At 37.0% G+C, this 22893-nt stretch overlaps 1 long non-coding RNA gene across 1 annotated transcript in view; it reads left to right on the plus strand.

Annotated features, from left to right (window-relative positions):
- The window catches only part of LOC122832702, a 45777-nt gene extending 33704 nt beyond the window's left edge, over window positions 1-12073 (plus strand). The window contains exon 3 of the long non-coding RNA XR_006370861.1: window positions 11998-12073. This is a non-coding gene — a long non-coding RNA (uncharacterized LOC122832702). The remainder of the gene's footprint in view (window positions 1-11997) is intronic.
- The last annotated feature ends 10820 nt before the right edge of the window (window positions 12074-22893 follow it).

The following is a 22893-nucleotide window of genomic DNA, read 5'->3' on the forward strand; positions in this document are numbered from 1 at the left end:
GCCTGAGGCTCCCTAGAGCCTTGTGTTTTCAGTGGATAAATCAACATACATGTTTTTTTTTTTTTTTGTCCATTCTTTTCCATGCCACATCTGCAATATATCTTTACAGCTTACAGCAGTAACATTTATTTGGCAACACTCAATATGTTTTTGAAAAGTGGATTTTAAAATTGCTGACAGTTCTTTCTTTCTCTACAAAAAATACTGTGTTTTGTAACGTTTGCAGTCTTTACATTGTCTGACAAAACCCACAGAGGACAAACTAAAAAGGAAGGTAATGCACTGAAATTCACCACTGACAATTTTTGTTATGTGAAATTTACATTTTACAATGTTTCTTCTTCGGTTTTATTCAGAACCTGCAGATATTTAATCCTTGTAATTAAGTAAATTAATATCTTTGAATCACAAAAATATTTGAACTTGATGGTTAATTGAGAAATTTTTGATACATCCATGATACATTCTTTTTTAAATTATTCATATTTCAGTCCAACTATCATAATGCTGGATTTACTTTTCATGACAGATTTGCCAGCTTGTCCTTTTTAAAGAATGTGTACAATATTGCATTTTTTTTAAATTTTGAACTAGTTACTCTACTCTCTAAAAGTCTTTAATCTCCCGTTCACTGAGAGAGGTTGTTACCAGGTGTACAGATTACACAGAAACATCAACAAACTGTGTTGATGTTTGTGGAAAATTACCAAAGCAGCAAAAAAAACCCCTCCTCTATCAACAACTTTGTCATAAGATGACGTTATAGTGTAGGTATGAAAACAACATTTTCCTCTACACTCAGTAAGAGTGTTTTTTGGTTTGTCCACCCTCATTCAATTCCAGATTTTTAAATATGGATATGTTGAAAATTTAGTTCAGTTAAAATGACACTTAACTAAAACACACAGCTTTTACAGCTGTGTGTGAAAGACTAAAAACACTGCTGCTGCCTCTCTAGGATTTAAAGACAGAAGCAGCTAATCAAATACACTTGTTTAATTTATCAGCAGGTGTGACCACTTGTCATAAAATTGATTCTGCAAGTTTAATGTCAATATAGGTGTGTGTTACACTTAGATAAAATATGAAGGACATTTCATTTTATCATTCAAGTCATTTTACGTGAATGTTGATCCTTTTAATTGGACATTTTAAGCCTATTATTTAACTTGAACATGTCATTGCATGTTGTGTTTTGATCATCCTGAAATCTTTGGGACAATTTGGGAAATGTTAAGCTGACTAGTAAAATATAGTAATATTAAAATATTACCAAACTACACGTGGTGTTATAAATTAAGCTTTTATTATCTCAGCTACTGGAGAAAATTGAATTTAACTGCATCCTAAATCCACAAAAGTGCAATATTGTAGATCACTGCTCCCGCCAGCTGTCAGAGTTAGTCCTTTCTAACCAAACTTGGGTCATTTTTAATCTAAATATGTATGCTTCCATATTAAAGGATACTAAGCAGTGATCACTAGCTGTAACTTTTGTTCGTATGGGGATTTTTTTTTAAAGAATAAAATAAATCTTTGTCTCCATCTGTAATTATTTCACCAAACATTGCCCCATATTTTCCTGTTGCAATAGACTTTTAATAAAAGTTACACAATTCAGTCAGAACAATAGAAGCAAAGCCATGGAGGTGTTTAATGCATAGTGCATCAGATCCCTGACAGAGAGTGTGTTAATATGCTTTTTAAAGTGACTGGCTTGAGCTGTGCTTTGGTCAAACATGACTGATATTTTTCTGTCGTTCTAAGCATTTTTGCTACTTAAACCTCAGTTCATGAATCAGGCAGGTTCCTCCTCCGCATGTTGAATGCTAATTTGGTGTGTATGCACAGTGGAGAACAAAGGTGAGAGGGTCGCATCTGCTCAGGTAATCCTTTTGGTATCAAACAGGCTCTGCGTTTATTTTCAGAAGCCAAGAGGAAATGGGGGGAGGGGGGCAAGGGCGAAACACCACCAGCAAGGATGGAAAGACAAATATCTCATCAGCTTTTTTGTTAGAGAGACATGGAAGAACATGCTGAACTAGTTAGAACTAATGTTCAGAAATATAAAATTCTTTGTAACAAGACAGAAAATCTGGTATTATTTGTACGATTGTGGCTGTTTAGGGACATAAGTGGGGGATGACTGAGAGTTTTAAGATATGCAACAAAGCCGAAGTATACAATTAAAAATGGGAAATAAGTGAAGAACCAGAGAATGGGTCGGTTATTACATTCATTTACATCTACTGGTCGGCACGAAAAGATCCAATTCATATTTCTAACATCAGCTACATTAATTAGACACAGTATCTGTTCTATTGTGCCCTTCCCCAGTGTCATTCACCCTTCATTACAGCCACTTTGATACTGAAATGAAACAGCCTTCAGTCGAATTGTGGCCATTATACTGCACAGGCTTCCTGCTATTCAGCTGCAATTACATAGTCAAGCTCCTTTTGGGTTTAGCTTGTCTGTCTGGCTTGTTAATTTGCTATTCTGAATGTGTGTCTTTGTGTCTCTGTGCATGAGGATGTGTGTCTCGCATGCTGATGCTTATTTTTGCGTGTTCATGTAGATCTGATGATGTGGTCAGCAGTGGCTAAAATACATACATTTCAATGACATAATGTGTGCATTGTCTCATTTAAATTTTTCTCCCGTTTGTTGTTGGACTGGGACGGGTTGCTCAAGTCCAGTCCTCCAGAGCTACCATCCTGCAACTTTCAGACGCTTCCCTGCTCCAACACACCTGAATCAGATGAATGGTTCGTCACAGGCCTGTTCAGCGCTGATCCCAGTCTGTTGGAATAAGCACCTCTCTGTCAGGTGTTTGGATTTATGTTTGCATTATTTGATCACTATTAAATAACTGTAACATTTAGAAAATCCTGCCCTGCGACAGACTGGCGACCTGTCTAGGGTGAACCCCGCCTCTCGCCCAGAACGCAGCTGGAGATAGGCACCAGCAACCCTCCCAACTCCATTAGGGAGGAAGGGTGTACAGAAAATGGATGGATGGATGGATGGATTTAGAAAATCCTTGTGAAAATGTTCTGTGTAACACACTGACACCAACAATATTTCCCTCCTGAATCCAGTAATATTCTTCCATTTGGTTAAAAGTAGAAAGACATAAATTCAAATGCACTTCACATCAGTTGATTAAATATTCCTCCCTTCATGAAATTGGGACTTCATAAATGCAGGTGGCATGTGTAACATTACTGGTCATTATTACATTATTTGTTGTTTCTAGAAAGATAATGTGGCGTTATGTAGTCTGACAGCAGCTTTCGTTTGCAGGAACTTGAAAGTATTGTATGAAAATACAGCATAATCAACATAAAGTGGCTCAACATTTGCTGCTGATTTTTGGTGCTTATTCCATCACCCACAGAATCATTTCTGCTCTAGCTTTTTTATTTTTTTTGTCTCTTGACATTTTCTGTGAATGAATTTAGTTATACAGGAGCTCTTGGGTGAACAAAGTTCTAACAGGCCTCCTAAGTGTTTTCGAATACTGGATGGTGAAACATGGCGAGAGATCAGTGGCAATTTTGCTTTTGTTTCATAGATATTCATCGTGCTGAGCTGTGAAACTATTATGCGCTCCTTTGGAATAGGAGTCATAACATTGTAACTTAGTGCCACTGCTGAGTATGAATAATTCACTGAAACAGGAAAATCCACCAATATGATGAAAAGGCGCATTGAAAAATGGGAAGACAGGCCTTTTATTTGGCATAACTTTGATTAAATTTGTTTGGAAACATTTCCTGGTAACTATCAGAACTAAGGATAGCAGAGGTACATTTTTCATTTATGAAATATTACAATCTCTTTAATATGTCAAAGCCTCTCTCTCTAGACGCACAAGTCTATTAGTATTTTCTTACTGAATGTGTTCCAACGGGTGACACCGTTAATCCACTTTTATTCAAACGCTACACCTCATCTTCCCTGTTTCATTGTCTTTTATCCTCCTGTTCAATTTGTGAACATCCCTGCTCCTAAAAGAAATCGCTTAATTTCAGACTCACTATTTAAGCTCACCATCTTAAGTGCTGTAGTCTCATATATATAGCCTTGGGGTTTGTTTTAACGGGACAAAATTTCTCAGGGAAGGTTATATTCTTTGCACAATTACTAATTTGAAACTATGCATATTATCTTTAATAGATGGCATTAAAGAAAAAAAGTATTTTCTCCAGTGAAAGGAAAAAGTATTTTATCCTTCAGAGATTTGATTTTGACTTTTTAGTTATGCTTAATGTATTAGAACCATATTTGCTTTGAAACACAATTTATTTTAGAATGATCATTTATTTGTAGTAAATTGTATTTGTATAAATTGGAATGTATACATTTTCCATCAATGTACATACAAATGGAGCCATGTGGTGGTACACTAAAGATAAGCAATTGCAATAAAATAATGTCATACTTTTGACTAAAAGAATTGCATGTTATGCTTAAAGAGACTGATATTTTTTTTTTTATACATACTGTTGCTATCAATGCATTGGATGCGAGGTAAAATAGTAAGATATTTATCCAACTATCTCCACTTCAGACTATTTTACCATTGATAGCACAAATATTACAGCAGAGCAATCAAATGAAGAGTGAACCCTCTGCAGACCCAAAAATGTCGACACTTTAGCTTTGTTGTTTTTTCTTTCCCCCAGTGGGCTTCCAGTGAATATTTTCTTTTACCGTATGTTAATGCTACTGTGAAAATAGATGGGTAGACGTTCTGTGATTAGTGACTGCTTACTGTGACAATTTAGTTTACTTGAGGGAACAAAAACAAAAAGAAAGCTAATTTTGGATTCCTCGCCTCCTCTGTAAATAAGTAGCGAGTTGCTCCGACCAGAGGTAAGTGGCAAATTAAAATTCAAATGAGTCACTGACACGGCAATCCTCACAAATTCTTTAGAGGAACAAAAGCCATTATTGACTATGAAGCCTTTCATTTTTTAAAATTACTTATGAATTGTTCAAACAAATGCAATAAATCAGTTGGTAATAAATATGCCCTTTCTTATACGTTACCAGTTTCTAACTTTGACATCAACTAATGCATCTAGAGATGTGTAATAGTAGTCATTGCTACTATTACAGTTTAAAATGATCTGTTGTAAGAATGGTATTAGTAAAAATGCTTTGGTAAAAATATTGCTAATATTTTTAGAATTTTGTTCAATACAGATTGAGTCTGCATTACATTACATGCATTTTGAAGCACGCATTCATTTTGAAAATAAAACCTATGTTATAACCTGTGCAAATACTTGAGAAATAACTTTTAAAAACACTGCAATATTTGCAAAATTTGCAAATGCGCACTCTGTACAGTGATAATAATTCCAGTGGCAAAAATATTGGAAAACCAGAAAAGGTTTGAAGTCTTTGATGTATTTGTTTGTCTTAAAAAAAAAAAAAAAAATGACAGTCATTTAGCTCTTGTCATTCTGTTTTTTTTCAGTAAGCTTTTGTCCAACTTAAAGATCTTTGACAGAAACTATAGGAAATTAAACAATAATAACACCAACTGTTAGAAACATTAGAACCTAAACATGACTTGAAATCTCTCCACACATGCTTTAATTTTTTTTAAAGGATGCGAGTCATTTTTTTAATTCCTTAAATTTGACAGAATTTTTGTCCTCTTCCTTCATAAGCCACTGCTGCTGGAGTGAGCCTATCCGTCCTCTCTCATGCTCTTGCTTGTCCATTTAGCCCCTCCTCCTCTCTCCGTGTACCGATTGTCAGGTCTGCACGGTGCGACAACCTGACATCGCTTATACACAGCTATCCAAGCAGAGAAAATCCTATTGCCTCCTCAAGCGTTTGTCCCATTGCACTCCGTACTGTAGATAGCAGCAAACAGAGATAGCAGCAATCTGCTGAAAGCTCCCTCCACTTCTCTAATCCACAATCTGTCAATAACAGGGTGATGCCTGACAAGATGCGGCAGAGAGAAACAGGAAGCCCATATAAATGTTACTAAGGTTTGATGTGTGATGTCAGGTAGTCCCCCTCCTTAAACATGACACCCTTTTCAAGCTCGGACTGCTGAGCAGAGAAATGCAATCTCTTATCTTGTCACTCTTATTGCAGCTTGGCTGTGCAGTGGAGAGGTTGGCTGAGGCTAGAAAAATGTAAAAGAAAAGGGGGGTTGACAGAGGAGGTATGCAATGCAACAAGAGGTATGTGATGAGGAAAAATTATTTTAAGAGGAGAAAAGTAGGTTAGCAGAAAAATATAGAAAATGTTTTTTTTGGGTTTTTTTTTCAGCAAACCCGACAACAGCCATGATGCCGTGCAACAATTCAGTGTGATCATCTAGAGTCCTGGAGCAGGAAGAGAATGAGGGAGGCAGAGATGATACATAATTCAGAGGTGTGAGGGGTGTGAGGTTTAAGAGGGGGAGACGGACTGTAACTTAGACAAATAGAGGGAGAGAAAGCAGAAGCTTGACATGGGTACAAGTTTTTCTTTTTCTCAGCTAGTTTGTTTCAAATGTGTCACATCACAGCCAATACAGATCTTGGGGCATGTCAAAATAGATAACATGGGGCAGGGGGATACTGTGGTGGTGCAGGTGTTAAGCACAACTCACATAAAGAGGCCTTAGTCCTCGATGCGACCGCCGCAGGTTTGATTCCCGGTCTGGTGACCTTTGCCACATGTCTACCGTCTCTCCTATTACCTTACTTTCTTGTCGTAGCACTTTCAAATAAAGACCACTAGAGCAAATAAAACCTAAAAAATAATAATAATAACTCCCATCCTTAACCACCCTGTATGGGATTGTTCATAATGCACCAGACACCCAGAGCTGGAGTTGCCGCAGATTCATGTCGATGAAACATGTAGAAACAAAATGTGACAAATTTAAATAATATTAAAACTCTCATTAGCAGCCTTTTCCTGACATTTGTAGGAGAAGGCTGCAAGTGTCAGGAGGGTCTGAAACTTAACATAACAAGCAAAAACACCATGTTACCTCCTGCTCTGTGTTTCCTCAAAGTGAAGCTGAGCTGCAGTGTGAACGTAAAGCGTTTGACAGGCAGCGCCGAATGATATAGTGTCTTGTAATGAATTTGATTTCATCCCGCCATCTCAGGCAATAAACATACAGGCTTAAGATGCATAGGGTTGTAAATTTTAGGCAAGACGCTTGTTTCAGCTGGCGGGGGGAAGATTGCTTTGTGAGGCGTGTGACAAGGCTGGACAACAGACTTGCATGTGCATGTTTGGATGGTCGTTTGGTGAGTGTTTCTACAAACACATTTCATTTAAGCATAAACAGTGCTATGAAAAAGCTTTGCCCCTACAGATTTTGTCTGTTACTCTTATTGGCTTTAAGTCATCTAATAAACGTTTATATGAGGAAAAAGACGCTATGAGTCGATGACCACAAAGGGCAAAAAGGGCCATCTCACAAAATCACTAGAAAGATCTCCAAAACATTCAAGAAAATATTATTTTGACTGATAAGTCATATGAGCAGGTTATCTTTGTCTTATATGAAGTTCTGTTTGATGATCCAAAGTTTTTAAGAACATATTGTCACATTTTACTTTGATGGCCAATGTTTCTTACATAATTGTTAAGCTGAAACAAACTGTTCAGTTCCTTACAAATGGATGGTACCACTTTTTTTTAAACCTTTTTTTGGTTGAGGACATAAAAAAGTTAACTTAGACAAGACCAAAACCTTCTGGTAAGGAAATAAAGAGGAAGACAGCAAACCTTGCGAAAGGAAAGTGAGAGAGTCAAACTGGCAGAAAGGTTAGAAACATTCAGTTTATCAGCAGTCATGAGGGAAGGGATTAGAAGCAGATTTTCATCTATAAGATGTGAATGTCGGCAGAATATTGTTAACAGTAAAAGAGATTTGTTTCAGCAAATTTAGAGAGGTTTTATAGATCTTTGTTTGGCTTTGTGGATGAAATCTACAGAACGTTTTTTAACATCAAATCTTGTATTTCATATATTTTAGTTGGCAAATTGTTTCTCCTGTTTCTTATCTGCCCATATTTTCTCATTCGGCTATTCAAAACGTAAGTAATTCATGTCAAGTCTCAGGGCTAGACCTAATTCTAACCTCAAAATATCCCTGCATAAGTACTTTGACTGCCGGTATCCCCAAGAGATAAGAGTAACCCATCAAAGCGCATCAGAGTTAAAATGCTTCAAATGTCCAAACTGTTTAATATCCAGACTGGAGATAAGTAGGCCATGCCAATGGTGCCACTTAGTCAGAGACAGAATGGTGGACATCTGAGATGCATCATCACTGCAGTTGCACAAAAGGATTGAATTCTGAAGGCAAAGTGGTGACATCGTAAAAAGAGATTGGACATTGCACATCAGTCACAGTGCTGATGACAAAATAGGCCCTCGGTGCACAGTTAGGCTGAGGGATATTTTTGGGAAAGGGCATTGGTGAAGAAGATAAAACCCTAATAGACACGGCACCCTTACTGCTCTCTTCAAGCCTCAAGTCTTTCCACTGTGTTTATGCAGAAAACGGTAAACTCCTCAACTTCCAGAGACTGGTTTTTCTGCCAAAGAGGAGGATGAATAGTTATGAGGAGCAATTGTCCAAGGCTCTGAGGAAGTATTTACCGTTGGACCAAAATACTGAAGTGCCCCAACTCTGTTCTGGTCCGATGCAGTGGGCGAACGTCCCACCAACACCTTCTGTTCTTTTGTTTGACTTCCGATAACATGGAAATTAAAATAAAATCTTGCAGCTCGTCAATCATCACTTACCTTTCTCACTTCGAGTTGTGAATTTGTAATAGTCGTCCCTCCTTACCATGATCAGTATGTTTACTATGCTGTTGTAAAGCACATATAAGACAAAACATTGTGACGTTATACTGCAGTGGGAGGGCTTTTACACAACCTCAGCTTGGTGTCTTGTGGGCTTTGAAGGATGTGTGGGAAAAACGAACGTCCCACAAACATGACTGTGTGTTGACAGTTCAACTTCTGCCATACTGCTCTGAGCCAACTTAAAGTTTCTGCTCCCCATTTAAAGAGCACCACTCACCAGTGCTTCCCCCCACAGCTCCACCAAACTAGTGGCAGAGTGGCAAAGGAAAACACCTGAGATTACAATACAAACTGCAATACTTCTAAGAATGGATGTAAAAATCATCTATGAATGACAAAGAGAAACATTGTGATGATGCACTGAAGGAGCAGTGTTGGAAAGGCCGAGAGCTCCATAAAGAGACAGAGATCAGTTTCAAAATATAGATATAGATATGCAGATGTGCTGCAAAATAACAATATATTTGTTAACCAACTGCAACAATACAAACGTTTTACAATATTAAATCTACGTCGTTATATTATGATGATAATGACTGATAATACATAAAATAATAGAAATCCATTTTGTGATCAAGTTGACATGATTATGATGCAGCAGCTGCATGTATCTGCCAGCTTGGAGGCCCTGCATTTCTGTGTGGTTCAGGCTCAGAGCACAGAGTTGAGGAAATCATTGAATCTGAGTAAGAGTTAATACAAAAAATATTATCATGTCACCAACTTATGAGTTGCTGGTAAAAAAAAAAAAAGTCCAAATTGAGTCAAAAATCTCATATGATTTTATTGAGTCAATTCTGATGTCATTGACTCGTTTCGACACCTTGCCTTGCCAGAAGAAGATCCCAGGTTGCAAATGCTGACCATCTATTGCATGGAGTTTGGATGTTGTTCCTGTGCAAAGGGTCGTCTCCAAATACTCTGACTTCCTGCCATGGTTCAAAAACATAGCTGCTAGTTTAATTGGTCACTCTAAGTCACCCTTGAGTACGAGTTTGAGAGTGTGTGTGGTTCTTTCTCCTATGTGTCTTTGTGTAGCTCTTGAGAGGTGATTTGTGGAGGATGTTCTGCACCACTAGACTTTTGAAAATAGGCATCAGGCAAAATGTAATCCTTAAAGAATGAGATGGCTAAATTGATATCCCCATTGGACATGACCCTTTTAGTCAAGAAAAAAAAATACTATTGAGAATGACGGACTTCAAAGAACAGCATCATTTGTATATTCTATGTTAAAGGGTATGACTCAAAAGTCTCTTTTTGAATTAGAAAAGTGCATTTTAAATGTATTCATGCACTTTGATAAAACATGGGATGGGCGATCGTAATTTATTCATGTTCTCTTGGACAGATGGATTTTATAGACTTTAAAGTTTTCTGGGTCTAAACTATGAGAGTATTGGCCAAGAAGTATAGAATATGCTGCTTCGGACAGTAAAAAACCAGCAGTCTAAAACGAGAGAACGAATGTAAAGTGTGGTTGTGCTGGATTAAACATAGAAACAACTAGCAGAACGTCTTTCTATTTCAAGTTAAGGAAAATGTAAGACATGGAATATTTATACACGAAGCCCATATCAAAACTTTAATGTTCTGAGATGGTCAGAACTGATGTGGAAAAAAATGAGAGGTTTTAATGTTGTTTTTTTATTTATTGAATTTTTTTACCATGATGGGACTACTACTAAAACTTGGTTTACCCCTGCCTATTCTGTTGTGCTATAAAATCAAACTTTACATCAGCTTTTCTTTATTCTCTGCAAAACATTTATGATCAGACTATTCCACACAAGCTTGCAGTCAATGTTTTATGAAGTTTTATGGTGGGAGGCACAAACCTAAGAAACCTAGAGTCAGTGACTGGATATGACAGAAATTGAAAAGAGTAACATATGACTTCTTTGGGTGAATATGGTGAAATGTTAATGCAGATGCACATTATGCTAAATCCTCATTCCAGTCAATATGAGCACCTCTCAAAGCGGAGAAATTCAGAGAAATTGTTTTTGTATCTTGTCTTCTGTGTTCATTTTGCTTGGTTGTTTGAATAGCTGGGGATCTATGTGCCGTGCATGTTGTGACCAAAGTGCACTGCAGTTGTGTTGGTCTTGGAACAGGAACTTTAGATGATGGATGAGAGCTGAATCATTTAGGATTTAAATCTATTTCCATGGGGCAGCTTTCCTCAACAAGTCTCTGTGTGGCTTCACATTACGACACACTTTGTGCCCAAGCTGAGAGGAATGATGGCACAGAGGCGGGAGAGAAGCAGAACTTAGCCAAGACTGCTGCACACAATAAAATACAAGCAAACATATTTCAGAGCTCGGTGCAGCAGGTTCTGGTGCCGCTAAGGGAAAAGCAAACCAGTGCAGATTATAATAACACACTCAATGCTGTGCACACTACTGAGACACACTGAGTAGCAAGTTCATGGATTTCAGCTATGAAGAGATTTTTCAGCAACAAAACAGAACAATGGTGAGAAAAATCAGAAACAGAGACACTTTTGAGAAAGTTTGAATGAACAATATTTATTAACTTGCATTAGACCCTTTTTGACACTTAAGTGAGTTTTAGCTTTGTTAAATGTTTAAAGGTATTAGTGCTTGGATATTGATATCTATGTAAAATATCTCCTTAAGACTGCAGGATGTTTTTAATGGGGCCCAGTGATAATACTGGGGTATCAAACCAAAATAAAATCCCAGTCAGGAACCAGAGGCGCATACAAAGTTAGTGACAGATATCAAACTCATAACATGAAAGCCAAAGACTAACATAAAATATAAAACTCATTGATAATTCTAACAAAAACTATTTATGTTCATTAAAAATATTATCCACATGAGACTCTCATTAGGGAGGATTAGTGGGGAACCTAAATGCAGTTTAGTTTATTTGTCAGAGCAGAGTGACTGTCCAAACCTCATGGTAGAAAATGTTTTGCATTTAAAATAAAATCACATTAATGTTTGTTTTTTTTTTTTTCACATTATTCCAATATTGGGAAGATATAATTGTTGGGCATATATCACTGTCCCCTTCAGAAGCTGGAACAATAACAGCAGCATCACCCATCTCCAGTTATCTTTTAGCGCTGCAGAGGACTGATAACAAGCCATTCATTTGAATCAGCAGGTTTGGAGCATTGATGCATCCAAGACTTGTAGGATACACGTTCTTCAAGACTGGGCTTGGGCAACGCTTCCTTCGGATCTTCTGGATGAGATAAAGTGCTATACAAGTACAGGCCGTTTAATGTTTTCCAGGCATTTTTATTTTCTGCACTGTCTACTACAATAAGGTCCAAATCTATAAATTAAAAAAGTGTAGAGGTAGTCACTGTTCATTGACGCCTGCTTCAAATCCCTGCTGTGTCTTGTGTGGAAGTGCCAAGGGTCTAATTTAGCAAAATATCTGTGAAGAGAGCTGCCATAACTCACTACCCTGGTGACCATTATTGTGTACAACTTCTATCCTCTCAGCACTGAAACATTTAAATAAGGTGTTTCTTGAATGTCAGTCTGAAGTTCCCCTGAGTTTGTTGTCATTGTGAATGATGTTCTCTGCAGTTAATCTCTCAAAGGCTCTGTATTGTTCTTTGGACATCTGAACTGGGTCTAAGTGTCTGTGCTGTCCTGTACTGCATAAACGATCAAAACATTAAGTCCCATGTGCCTTGTGGCTTTTCTGTCTGCTCACATTATGCACATTCAGATTCCCTGAAATAAAAATACATCCAGTGCTTAAAACCACAATTATAAATGCAGGAGAATGACTGATTCAAAGTTTTTGCACTGTCTGTAAAGTTTGAGATTCAACACAAGAAATTTCAGATCAGAACAAGAAAACTTAAATATGATAATTCTGTCATTGGTCATGTCTGCATGTAAACTTTTCAATAAATATATTGAGTAAAAAAGAATGACATAAAATTATACTTTTTATAATTCTAGGAATAAGTACCGGTAAGTACTCTCAGTCCTTGCATACACAAAGAGGAGCACAGTATAGTTTCATTATAAACGATTAAGAAAAAATCTGTGAACACAACAGGATGCAGCACCACTGAAAAGGATGCAGTATGTATGCCAGACAGATAGGCGGAGCTGTAACACTGCCAGAGAATGAGACAAAGAACAACAACAGTTGTGAGAGTGAGGCGCATGCAGGCTAGAAAGACAGAGCTTTGACGTCGTCGTTCAAAAATAAAGACCCTTCACCCATGGCCACACGGCCTTGTACCATGTTATAATGTTAACTCATCAAAAGCCTAACTGGAGTGTTTCTTTCTTGCGTGTTTGAGAAATCCTTGAATTTCCCATGGCAGCCATTCGGGGGCGCCTAAATGCTTGCTTATGTGCATATTTATACAAAGCTACTCCTTGGCGCTGTATTCCCACGACAAGCTTCCACTTCACACAGCTCCCCTCCCCCATTCTTCTCCCTCACATCTCCTCCAGTCTAGCAGAAGTAGCAATTAGCAAACACCTGACAGACCTGTTCGTTCACTGAGTTTATCATAGGAATTACTTCTCAGTCCAACGTTCTAAGTATGGTGGTAAACAGCATAATGGAAAGGCTTTGCCTCGCTGAAGTACTGAAGCCTCAAAGAGGAGGAGATTCTTAAAGAGACAGGTGCCAATTTCAAGGCATCAAACTGAAAAGTTACATTTCTTTTAAGTCATGTTTAACATACACAACATTTTCATAACAACTGAAGGTAACAGTTACTTCATTGTGCTATAAAACGGCACTATTTTCATTCATATTGTAAGTGTTTCAGTCTCCCCTTTAAGTCTCAGCTACAGCTGACAAACAAGACCTCTCCTGACTTCTTCATCTTCATTCGATACATCACCAAATAAACCTTTACCTCCTGAAATCCTATTTGTATTGGAGACGTTTCCATCTCTACTATTTGCATGGCTGTTGTGTCATACAGTTAATGTACAAGTTCAACTTTTAGTATGCAACATCCCTCTTTTTCAGTTTTTTAACTGTCTACTCTGCTGATTTGATTGTAGTTTATTGTTAATACTTTTTAAGAAAATATGTAGAAGTTATTGAGGACAAAAAACAAGTTACACAACAGTAGTTTGCATAACAAGCAGGTGCAGGGAGAAAGAAAACAAATTGACATGCAAGTGAAAAACAGAGACAGCACAAGCAACATGTTGTGTACAAGCTAAGAAGATATTTTTTTTCTTTGGCATTACAGACCTTTTTATTTTGTTTATCCATTACATATAAAGTAGATTATTGAATTTTTTTGTTCAAATTCCACATTTCCAAAACATCTTGTGTTAATGCTAAATTTGATCGCCCTTGAAACTCCCTGTATCCACCCAAGGCGAGTCATTTGGAGAATTTCCTGCTTTTTCTAAGACCACAGAGGAAAAAATATCCACATGCGGCATGTGTCAGGAATGACCAGTAGCTGTTGATTTAAAAATATCTTGAAGCTGCAGTACATGTGGCATGACTCACACTCGGCTGTATTTAATTGACAGCAAATATCAGCAATGGCCTCCGCATCCCGCTGACTTTAACAGATGGCTTAAAACATGGTGTTTCACTGTGTGTGTGCGAGGCATGCTTCCTCTCAGCTGCTCTTTTTTCCTCTGAACCTTCGCAAGAATTCACCACAGGTCTGTCACCTTCAGGCTGGGACATGGAAACGAAGAGCTTATGAAGCAACATGGCCTAAGTCTAATCAGTTTCGTGGTCATGTTCACAAGCTTGACAGTTAAAGATTATAGGATTACAGCATCGGGGTCGTAAAGTGGCAGGTCATGTTGTGCTACTTATGAAATTTCCGTCCTTACAAATGTAAAGGACATAGCTTGTGTGCATTTGTACCCACGGTGCATAAATGATTTTTCAAACATAGTTGAAATCTTTAGTGGGGATATTTCCCTCAGCAGGAACATACAAATATATCAATCTAATTTTTTTAAAAGAATTGTCTAGTGACAGCATTAATTTGCATTTGGTTGCGTGAATGAGTGTTTTCATAAACGATGAGGTAAACAATCAGGGAAAAACTGAGGTCTTGGCTTTGTCGTAAATCATTTTGAAACCCATGCTGTCATTCACACACACGCACACACCCACACACTAATCAAGTTTTCCCTGTATCAAGCAGGGACAGGCTATGTATGAGGGCCCAAATAAGTAATGATGGAAGTGGCATCACCTTTTAAAATTAAGTTGCTGGTGCTGGGTGGAGAGACCGGTGTAAGTTTTTAAAGTCAACTTTTCCTCTGAGTGCAGAAAGTTTTAACATTCTGTCCTGTTGTAACAATAAACGTCAACATATTAGGATTTCATGTGACCAAAAATTAAAGTATAAAGTGAAAGGAAAATTCTACAATTTTTCAAACCTTCTTTAAATAAAAAAAAAAACATGAAAATGGTGATCTGCTTTTGCTTTCAGTCTTTTTTACTCTTTCGGCTAGAAATAAAATCCAGTGCAACCAAGTGCATTCAAATCACTTAGATGTTACAAATAGTGCGCCTTCATGGAATATAATCTCAGTGCTAATACAAACGAAATTATGGTGGCAGCATCATGCTGTGGGAATAATTTTCTTCAGCTGGTCAGTGCTGATAGGAAGAAAGATGGAACAAAATTCGGGGCAAACCTGGGAGAAAAGCCGAAAGCTGCATGTGGCTAAGATCCACCTTTCAGCTGAGCAACCAAACATGCAACCAGAGCAACTAATTTCACATTTCCAACAGATCTTGGAAACAGATCTTTGCTTGGTCTGTTTGTGGGTTAGAAAGGTTCAGAACTAAATTCATTTGGAAATGTTTCGGCAGACTTGAACATTTCATTATAGATTATGTTCTGTCAACTTGAACAGAAATGAAAAGTTTTTAAAACTCTATTATTTTTCCTTTAAATTTATACTATACATTACTCAGTTAAAATGTTCAAAACATAAAAACATGAAATAAAGTCACAATAAAATGTGCGAACGCTTGTTGTTGTAATATTGTAATGTTTGACAATTCTAGGAGTATCAGTGCTTTTGGAAATACCTGTAGCTATTTCCACAGTATAAGATTGGTATGTGCACTCAGATATATCAGATCATTTTAATGTAGGACCAAGAAAAATAGAAAAAAAAAAATCAAATAAGTCAAATAAATGGAGAAAAAGCTCCACAGCTTTTCTTCACATTTTGTTTCATCTCTCATTAATCTATGTTAGTCTTTTCCTCACCTCACAGTCAGGATGCATAAAGACATATGGCTTCTGACTGCAGTTTGAGCTGTTCTCAAGGACATGGCAAGCTGCTTTTTTTTTCCTTTGACAATATTTCCAAAATGGACAAGTGTTCAAGATAAATGATAAGTAGGTCGTAGAAATAACATCTCTAACACCACTTTTTTGACAGAACACATGCAGCTTTTCAGCACATTCATGAAGCTTAGCTTTATACAGAACATGAAAAGGTAAAACAAAAAAATGAATGATGAAACACAAGGGCAAGAATGAACTGAAAGCGTGGAGGGAAGGGCAGGGACTGGGAGAGGTCAAAAAAAGGAAAACATTACAGAAAGACATGGATGAATAATGCAGTAAAAACAGCAAAGCTAATTGTACTCACAGTTTTACTAATCATGTTCATTTAAAACCAAATAATAGAAACTATGCTAAATATCAATTCAGATTCCATATAAAAGTCACTTTTGAGGCATTCCAGCTGACGCTGTCATCTGCACAGCTTAGATACCACAAAGCTGTTTCTCAAGGTCTTTGCAATCACAAAGGAAGAAGTTACCTGAAAGTCACCGATCTACTGATGAAGGAGGTTCTCATTTAATATTAATGGAAACACGGAGCTGTTTTCTCTACCTTTGGGGTTACTGAAGCTAAAGGTAAGCACAGCTACAGAGTTCAGCCGCAGTTCAAGCAGGTTTGACTTCTCTCTCTGAGGGAAATCCACGAACAAAAGAGTAGAAGCTTTCCTCAGGAAGTTCAAACAAGACCTGTGCTGTTAAAACCTCAGTGCTTTTTAAAACTAACCTTCTTATCTCCTTCTTTCTCATCTTTTTTCTCTCTCTCTGATACAGTTGGCACTAAAAGAGTCATTGAATCATAGCTGTATCATAGTCTTTTTCAAAGGCGTGTGTGTTTTGTAAAAACACACACGCCTATTGCACTATTTTTATCTGTGACACGCCCTACTGAAAAGAGGTGAGTTTCATTTGTGAGTATTATGTAATCACACTGACCAAATATAAAATGATGTGCAGATTCTGGTGCTAAAACAAAAAATGGGTAAAAAAAAAACCCAACTTATATCAAGACAAGATAAATTTAGGCTGAAGAAATACACATTTTCATATCTCAGTTTTTCACAACACAAGGCTTTTTGAAACTAATACTTACGGAAGGTTAAGTATATATTTTCCTTCATCCATGTTTGTTTCCTCTGTTAGCTCAGTTATTTTCATCTGACTAGTCTTGCCATGTTTTAGTCTGCTCTCAGTTTTATTCTTTGTGATAGTTAGAATTTCCTGGTTCCCCTACTTGTCCTCCCCTGCTGCCTTGTGTCAGTCCGCCATTTCCTCCTTGTTTCCAGCTGCTAGTCATTTACCTCATTAAGCCTCACTCGCTCCCTTCGTCACTGTAGTTGGTTTCCCTATTGGTTCCCCTCTCTCCCACCTCAGTCCACTGCTCCGGTCTCATCTCACATCTGTAACCTGTTAGCTAATCAGCCCAGGTCTTTTGTTCCAGCATTCACCCTCACAGTATTTAAACCTGATCCTGCTCACACTTCATTCTGGTTCTTTCTGATAAATCCCACCTAATCCCATTACTTTCCTGTTGTTGCTGGTATTTTTGTTCTGCTCTGGCTCCCTGCATGCTCCATGTTTTTTGCTGGAAGTTCTTGTTTTGTCATTCATTGTTTAATCTTCAAAATTAACTACAAGTCTCAGCCTGCTGCATTTGTTTCCAACACACATTAAGGCATGCATTGCAAGGAAAGAGGACTGGCAATTTGGAGCCCAAAAAGTAAGGTGGAAATGTGTTTAGAGTATGAATATAAATGTAGATGAGGTAATGCAGTTAGATAATTGACTGAATAAGAAATGCTTTAAAGGGGAAAGTGAAACCACACAGTGAAATAATGTATTCTTTGAAGAATGGGGTGAGGGCGCACGGAAACATAATGCAAGAGTGGTTAGAATGGTCTGTGCAGGATGGTCTGTCTTCAGGCTAAGCTGTACATCAATCAACTTATGTGTCAGTCAGGCCGCCCACATTTCTCATCAATAAGATGAGAAACATGAAACGCAGCATCTGTGTGTGAACTTCCTAGAAGGCAGTGAAGGTGAATCAGCTGGGTAATAACAAAAATCCTGAATTTTATGTGTGTAAGAAGCGAAATAATGCCTCCAAAAGGATCCAAGACCGACGGGAGACAAGATGAGGACTATGTATCACTCACGCAAGTCAAAGAGTTGCTGAGCCAGCAAAAGCAAATGTATATGGAGTTACTCCAACAACAACAGGACAATTTTAAGGGTTTTGTTAAAATCATTGTGGACACTACTAACACCAGAATGGACGCAATGACACGAGAACTACAGGACATTAAAACCAGCCTGCAATTTACACAGAAAGACATTGACGACATTAAAGTAGAAAGTGCTAAGCACAAGGACCGAAATGACACGGTGCAGTCAGACATATTTAAAGTATGTGAGGGTATGATGACTATCACGGATAAAATGGAGTACCTTGAGGGGCAATCAAGGAGAAACAATCTGGTTTTTGATGGAATTACTGAATCACCAAATGAGACTTGGGCTGAGACTGAGGAGAAAGTGAAAACTATTTTAAATGAAAAGCTAAACTTTCAACATAAGGTTGACATTGAGAGAGCTCACCGCACCGGTAAACATAGAGGAGACAGACCCAGGCCTATTGTTGTCAAATTTTTACGATACAAGGACAGATCAACTATTCTGCAGAGCACCAAGGCACTTAAGGGATCTAAGATTTTCATTAACGAAGACTTCACGGATGCAGTAAGGAAAAGGAGGGCGGAACTAATGCCGGACATAAAAGCAGCACGTCAAAGAGGGGACATTGCTTACCTACGTTATGATAAGTTGATCACCCATCCACGTACTAGTACCCCTAAATTATCCAACAATGTATGACAGACAGCCAGACATAGCTGACGTTCACTTCTGAAAGAGAAACATGCAACAGATCATGGCCTATGAGGATATAGAGTTACCCGTATTCCAACACAGAAACTATCATCAGCAAGATATTGAAACTGACATTGATCCTGATAACAACTTCTATAATGTCAGCAATGATAGTTGTCACTATTACAGCGATGATCAGTTCAACAACAGCATTAAAATGGAACAAAAGCTGTCAATAATTCACTTTAATAGCAGAAGCCTTTATGCAAATTTTGACAGCATCAAACAATACCTCCAACAACTTTCACAGACATTCAATGTTATTGCCTTATCAGAAACTTGGCTCAATAGTGATAAGGGCATAGACTTTGAAATCAATGGTTATGAAATGGTTTGTAAGAACAGAGAAAACAAAAATGGAGGGGGAGTAGCTTTATATGTTGACAAGAAGATTAATTATAAGTTGATCGAAACAATGTCAACTGTGATGGACAACATGTTTGAATGTGTGACTATAGAAATACTCGTGGAAAAAAGGAAAAATGTCTTAGTGAGTTGCATTTATAGAGACCCTGGATCAAACATTGAAGTATTCAACAACTGGATAGAAGAAAATTTATAACAATTAATCAAAAAATAATATTTTTCTGTGGGGATTTCAATATTGACCTTCTCAATCCAAATAAACATAGAATGACTGAAGAATTTATTAACACCATGTTCAGTTTAAGCCTGTATCCTAAAATCACCAGGCCCAGTCGCATTACATCGCACTGCGCTACCTTAATTGATAATATTTTTACAAATGTGCTGGAAAATAATTTAACTAGTGGAATATTAATGAATGACATAACCGATCACTTACCAGTGTTCATAGTCTACGACTGTAAGTGCAAAACAGACGATCAAAAAATAGAGACGCATTAACAGACGGGTTACGTCTGAAGAGACACTAAAAGCTCTAGAAGCTGAGTTGTTGGCCTATGATTGGAGATTAATATATAAAATGAATGATGTGAATTCAGCATATGAAGAATTTCTAAAAATATTTAAAATATTATATAACAAGCACTGCCCAATCAAACAATATAACAGGAAAAGCAATCAAAAAAATGAACAGTGGATCACAAAAGGAATACAAAAGGCATGTAAAAAGAAAAACAAACTTTATAGAGAATTTCTAAAACATAGAACGTCTGAATCAGAAAACAAATATAAGAAATATAAAAATAAGTTAACTAATATTATAAAAACATGTAAAAAGGACTATTATCATAAATTACTGGATAGGAATAAAAACAACATTAAGGAAACATGGAATATTTTAAATAGAGTTATTAGAAAAGCTAACAATAACAAATATCCAGACTATTTTATAGATAATGAACAGAATATTACTGATTTGAAAAGTGTCGTCAATAAATTCAATAGATTTTTTGTTAATATAGGACCTCAATTAGCAGAAAAAATACCGACTACAAAAACTGCAACTCAGCAATATCTAATTGAGAATAATCCCAGCTCCTTATATCTCAAGCCTGTACTAGAAGAAGAAATCATAAACATTGTGAATAACTGTAAAAATAAGACTTCCACTGACTGTGATGATCTGGACATGAAAACTATTAAAATAGTAATTAAAGGAATCTCTAAACCACTAACTTATATTTGCAATTTATCATTTCAAACAGGATCATTTCCCAACAAAATGAAAATAGCGAAGGTCAAACCAATGTATAAAACTGGCAACAAACACCTCTTCACTAACTACAGGCCTGTTTCTCTTCTCCCACAATTTTCTAAAATCCTGGAAAAACTCTTTAAGAAAAGACTGGAACAATTCATAGAAAAACATTCGCTACTTATCAGCAGTCAATATGGATTCAGAGCAAACCGGTCAACATCGCTGGTCAGAACTGACTTAATAGAAGAAATAACCAACGCAACAGATAGTAAGAAACTGGCAGTAGGGATATTTATAGATTTAAAGAAAGCTTTTGATACAATAAATCATGAAATCCTACTTAAAAAATTAGAACGCTATGGAATTAGGGGAGTAGTTTCTGACTGGATGAGGAGTTATTTAAAGAGCCGGAAACAATTTGTGAAATTGGGAGATGTGGAATCTGATTGGCAGGAGACTGTCTGTGGAGTACCACAAGGATCAGTATTGGGACCAGTTTTATTTAATCTTTATATAAATGATATCAGTAAAGTGTCCAATGTATTAAAATTTATCTTATTCGCTGATGACACAAATATTCTAGCCTCAGGAGACAATTTAGAGCATCTTCTCTCAACAGTCACTTCAGAGATTAGTAAGTTAAAGATATGGTTTGACCATAACAAATTATCCCTAAATTTGGACAAGACGAAATTCATGGTCTTTGGGAACTGTTATAAAAATACTGAAATCCAAGTTCAAATAGAGGACGAACTCTAGAAAGGGTTTTTGCTAATAAGTTCCTCGGTTTAATAATAGATGACAAAATCAGTTGGAAACCTCATATTCAACATTTACAGAGTAAACTCAGTAGAAGTATATCCATATTGGCTAGAGCTAGACATGTATTGAATGCTAAATCACTTCATATTCTATATAACTCTCTGATTTTACCATATCTATCATATTGCTGTGAAGTGTGGGGAGTTAATTACAAGAGCTCTTTACATCCGATAACCGTCCTACAGAAACGAGCCATTAGAATCATCCATAATGTTGGTTATTATGAGCATACAAACCCGCTCTTCATAATATCCAGAATTCTCAAATTTGACGAGCTTGTAGAATTTAAAATGGCTCAATTTATGTTCAAGGTATCTAAAAAGTTGTTACCTGAGCACATACAGAGCACGTTTTCTGAAAGAGAAGGGGGGTATAACTTAAGGGGTCACTCAAACTTCAAGATCCGCAATTTTAGAACAACAAGAAAAAGCTTCTGTATTTCAATTAAAGGTGTAAAGTTATGGAATAAGTTACATGAAGATTTAAAACAAAGCAATAGTTCAACTCAATTCAAACGAAAGTACAAAGAGGTAATTTTCAATAGATACACACATGGGGACAGAAAGCAATAAGGTGTGTATTGAAGATAACAACTTGGTGTAAGGGTTTAGAAAGATAAACCAGCATAAAATGGGAAAATGTATAGGTAAATATTAGTAACTGTTACTTCTGACTGCCACTTTGATTTTGATTTTTTTTAATGACAGTAGGACTCTAAAGTCTCAAGTGTTTAGGGGTAGGAGTTTATAAGTTCTCACTTCTTCCTACCCCATTTTGAGCATGATATGTTAACTGAAACAAAAAATCTGTATTTTCTCTTCTTTCTTATGCACTTCTTGTTACTGTGCACTATTTTATTTTTATATTTGTATCATGTTCGAATAAATTTCATTTCATTTCATTTCATTTCATTACTTGTGTTTGCCACATGTAGAGGACCACTTTCACCACAATTACCTTCAAAGGGAAGTCATTTGTGGAAATTAAGGTTTCCAGGTCCTCACTTCTTTGCAGTTCTACTGTTCTCGACTTGTTAGATTTTGAGGTATTGTGTGAATTTGGACAAGAAATAAGGGAGTGATACAGAGAAGACATCCAGCAAATGGCCTGAGACTGGGAATCAAACCCAGGACTACTGCATTGAATACCACAGACTGCACATGGTGTGCATGTGCACCAGCTGAGCCACGACGGTGCCTCTCTATCTCCATTGTACCATTTTGAGTTCCAGCACATTATTCAATCACAGTTAAAGTGATACTGTCGTTGTGCAAAGTGCTTAGCCAAAAAAGTTAATGAAGCGTTCATAGAAGGATGTTTGTACAGAAACCTGGCTATCAAGTTAGCTG

Source organism: Gambusia affinis, linkage group LG06 (assembly GCF_019740435.1).
Source record: "Gambusia affinis linkage group LG06, SWU_Gaff_1.0, whole genome shotgun sequence".
In the NCBI taxonomy this organism is placed as follows: domain Eukaryota; kingdom Metazoa; phylum Chordata; class Actinopteri; order Cyprinodontiformes; family Poeciliidae; genus Gambusia; species Gambusia affinis.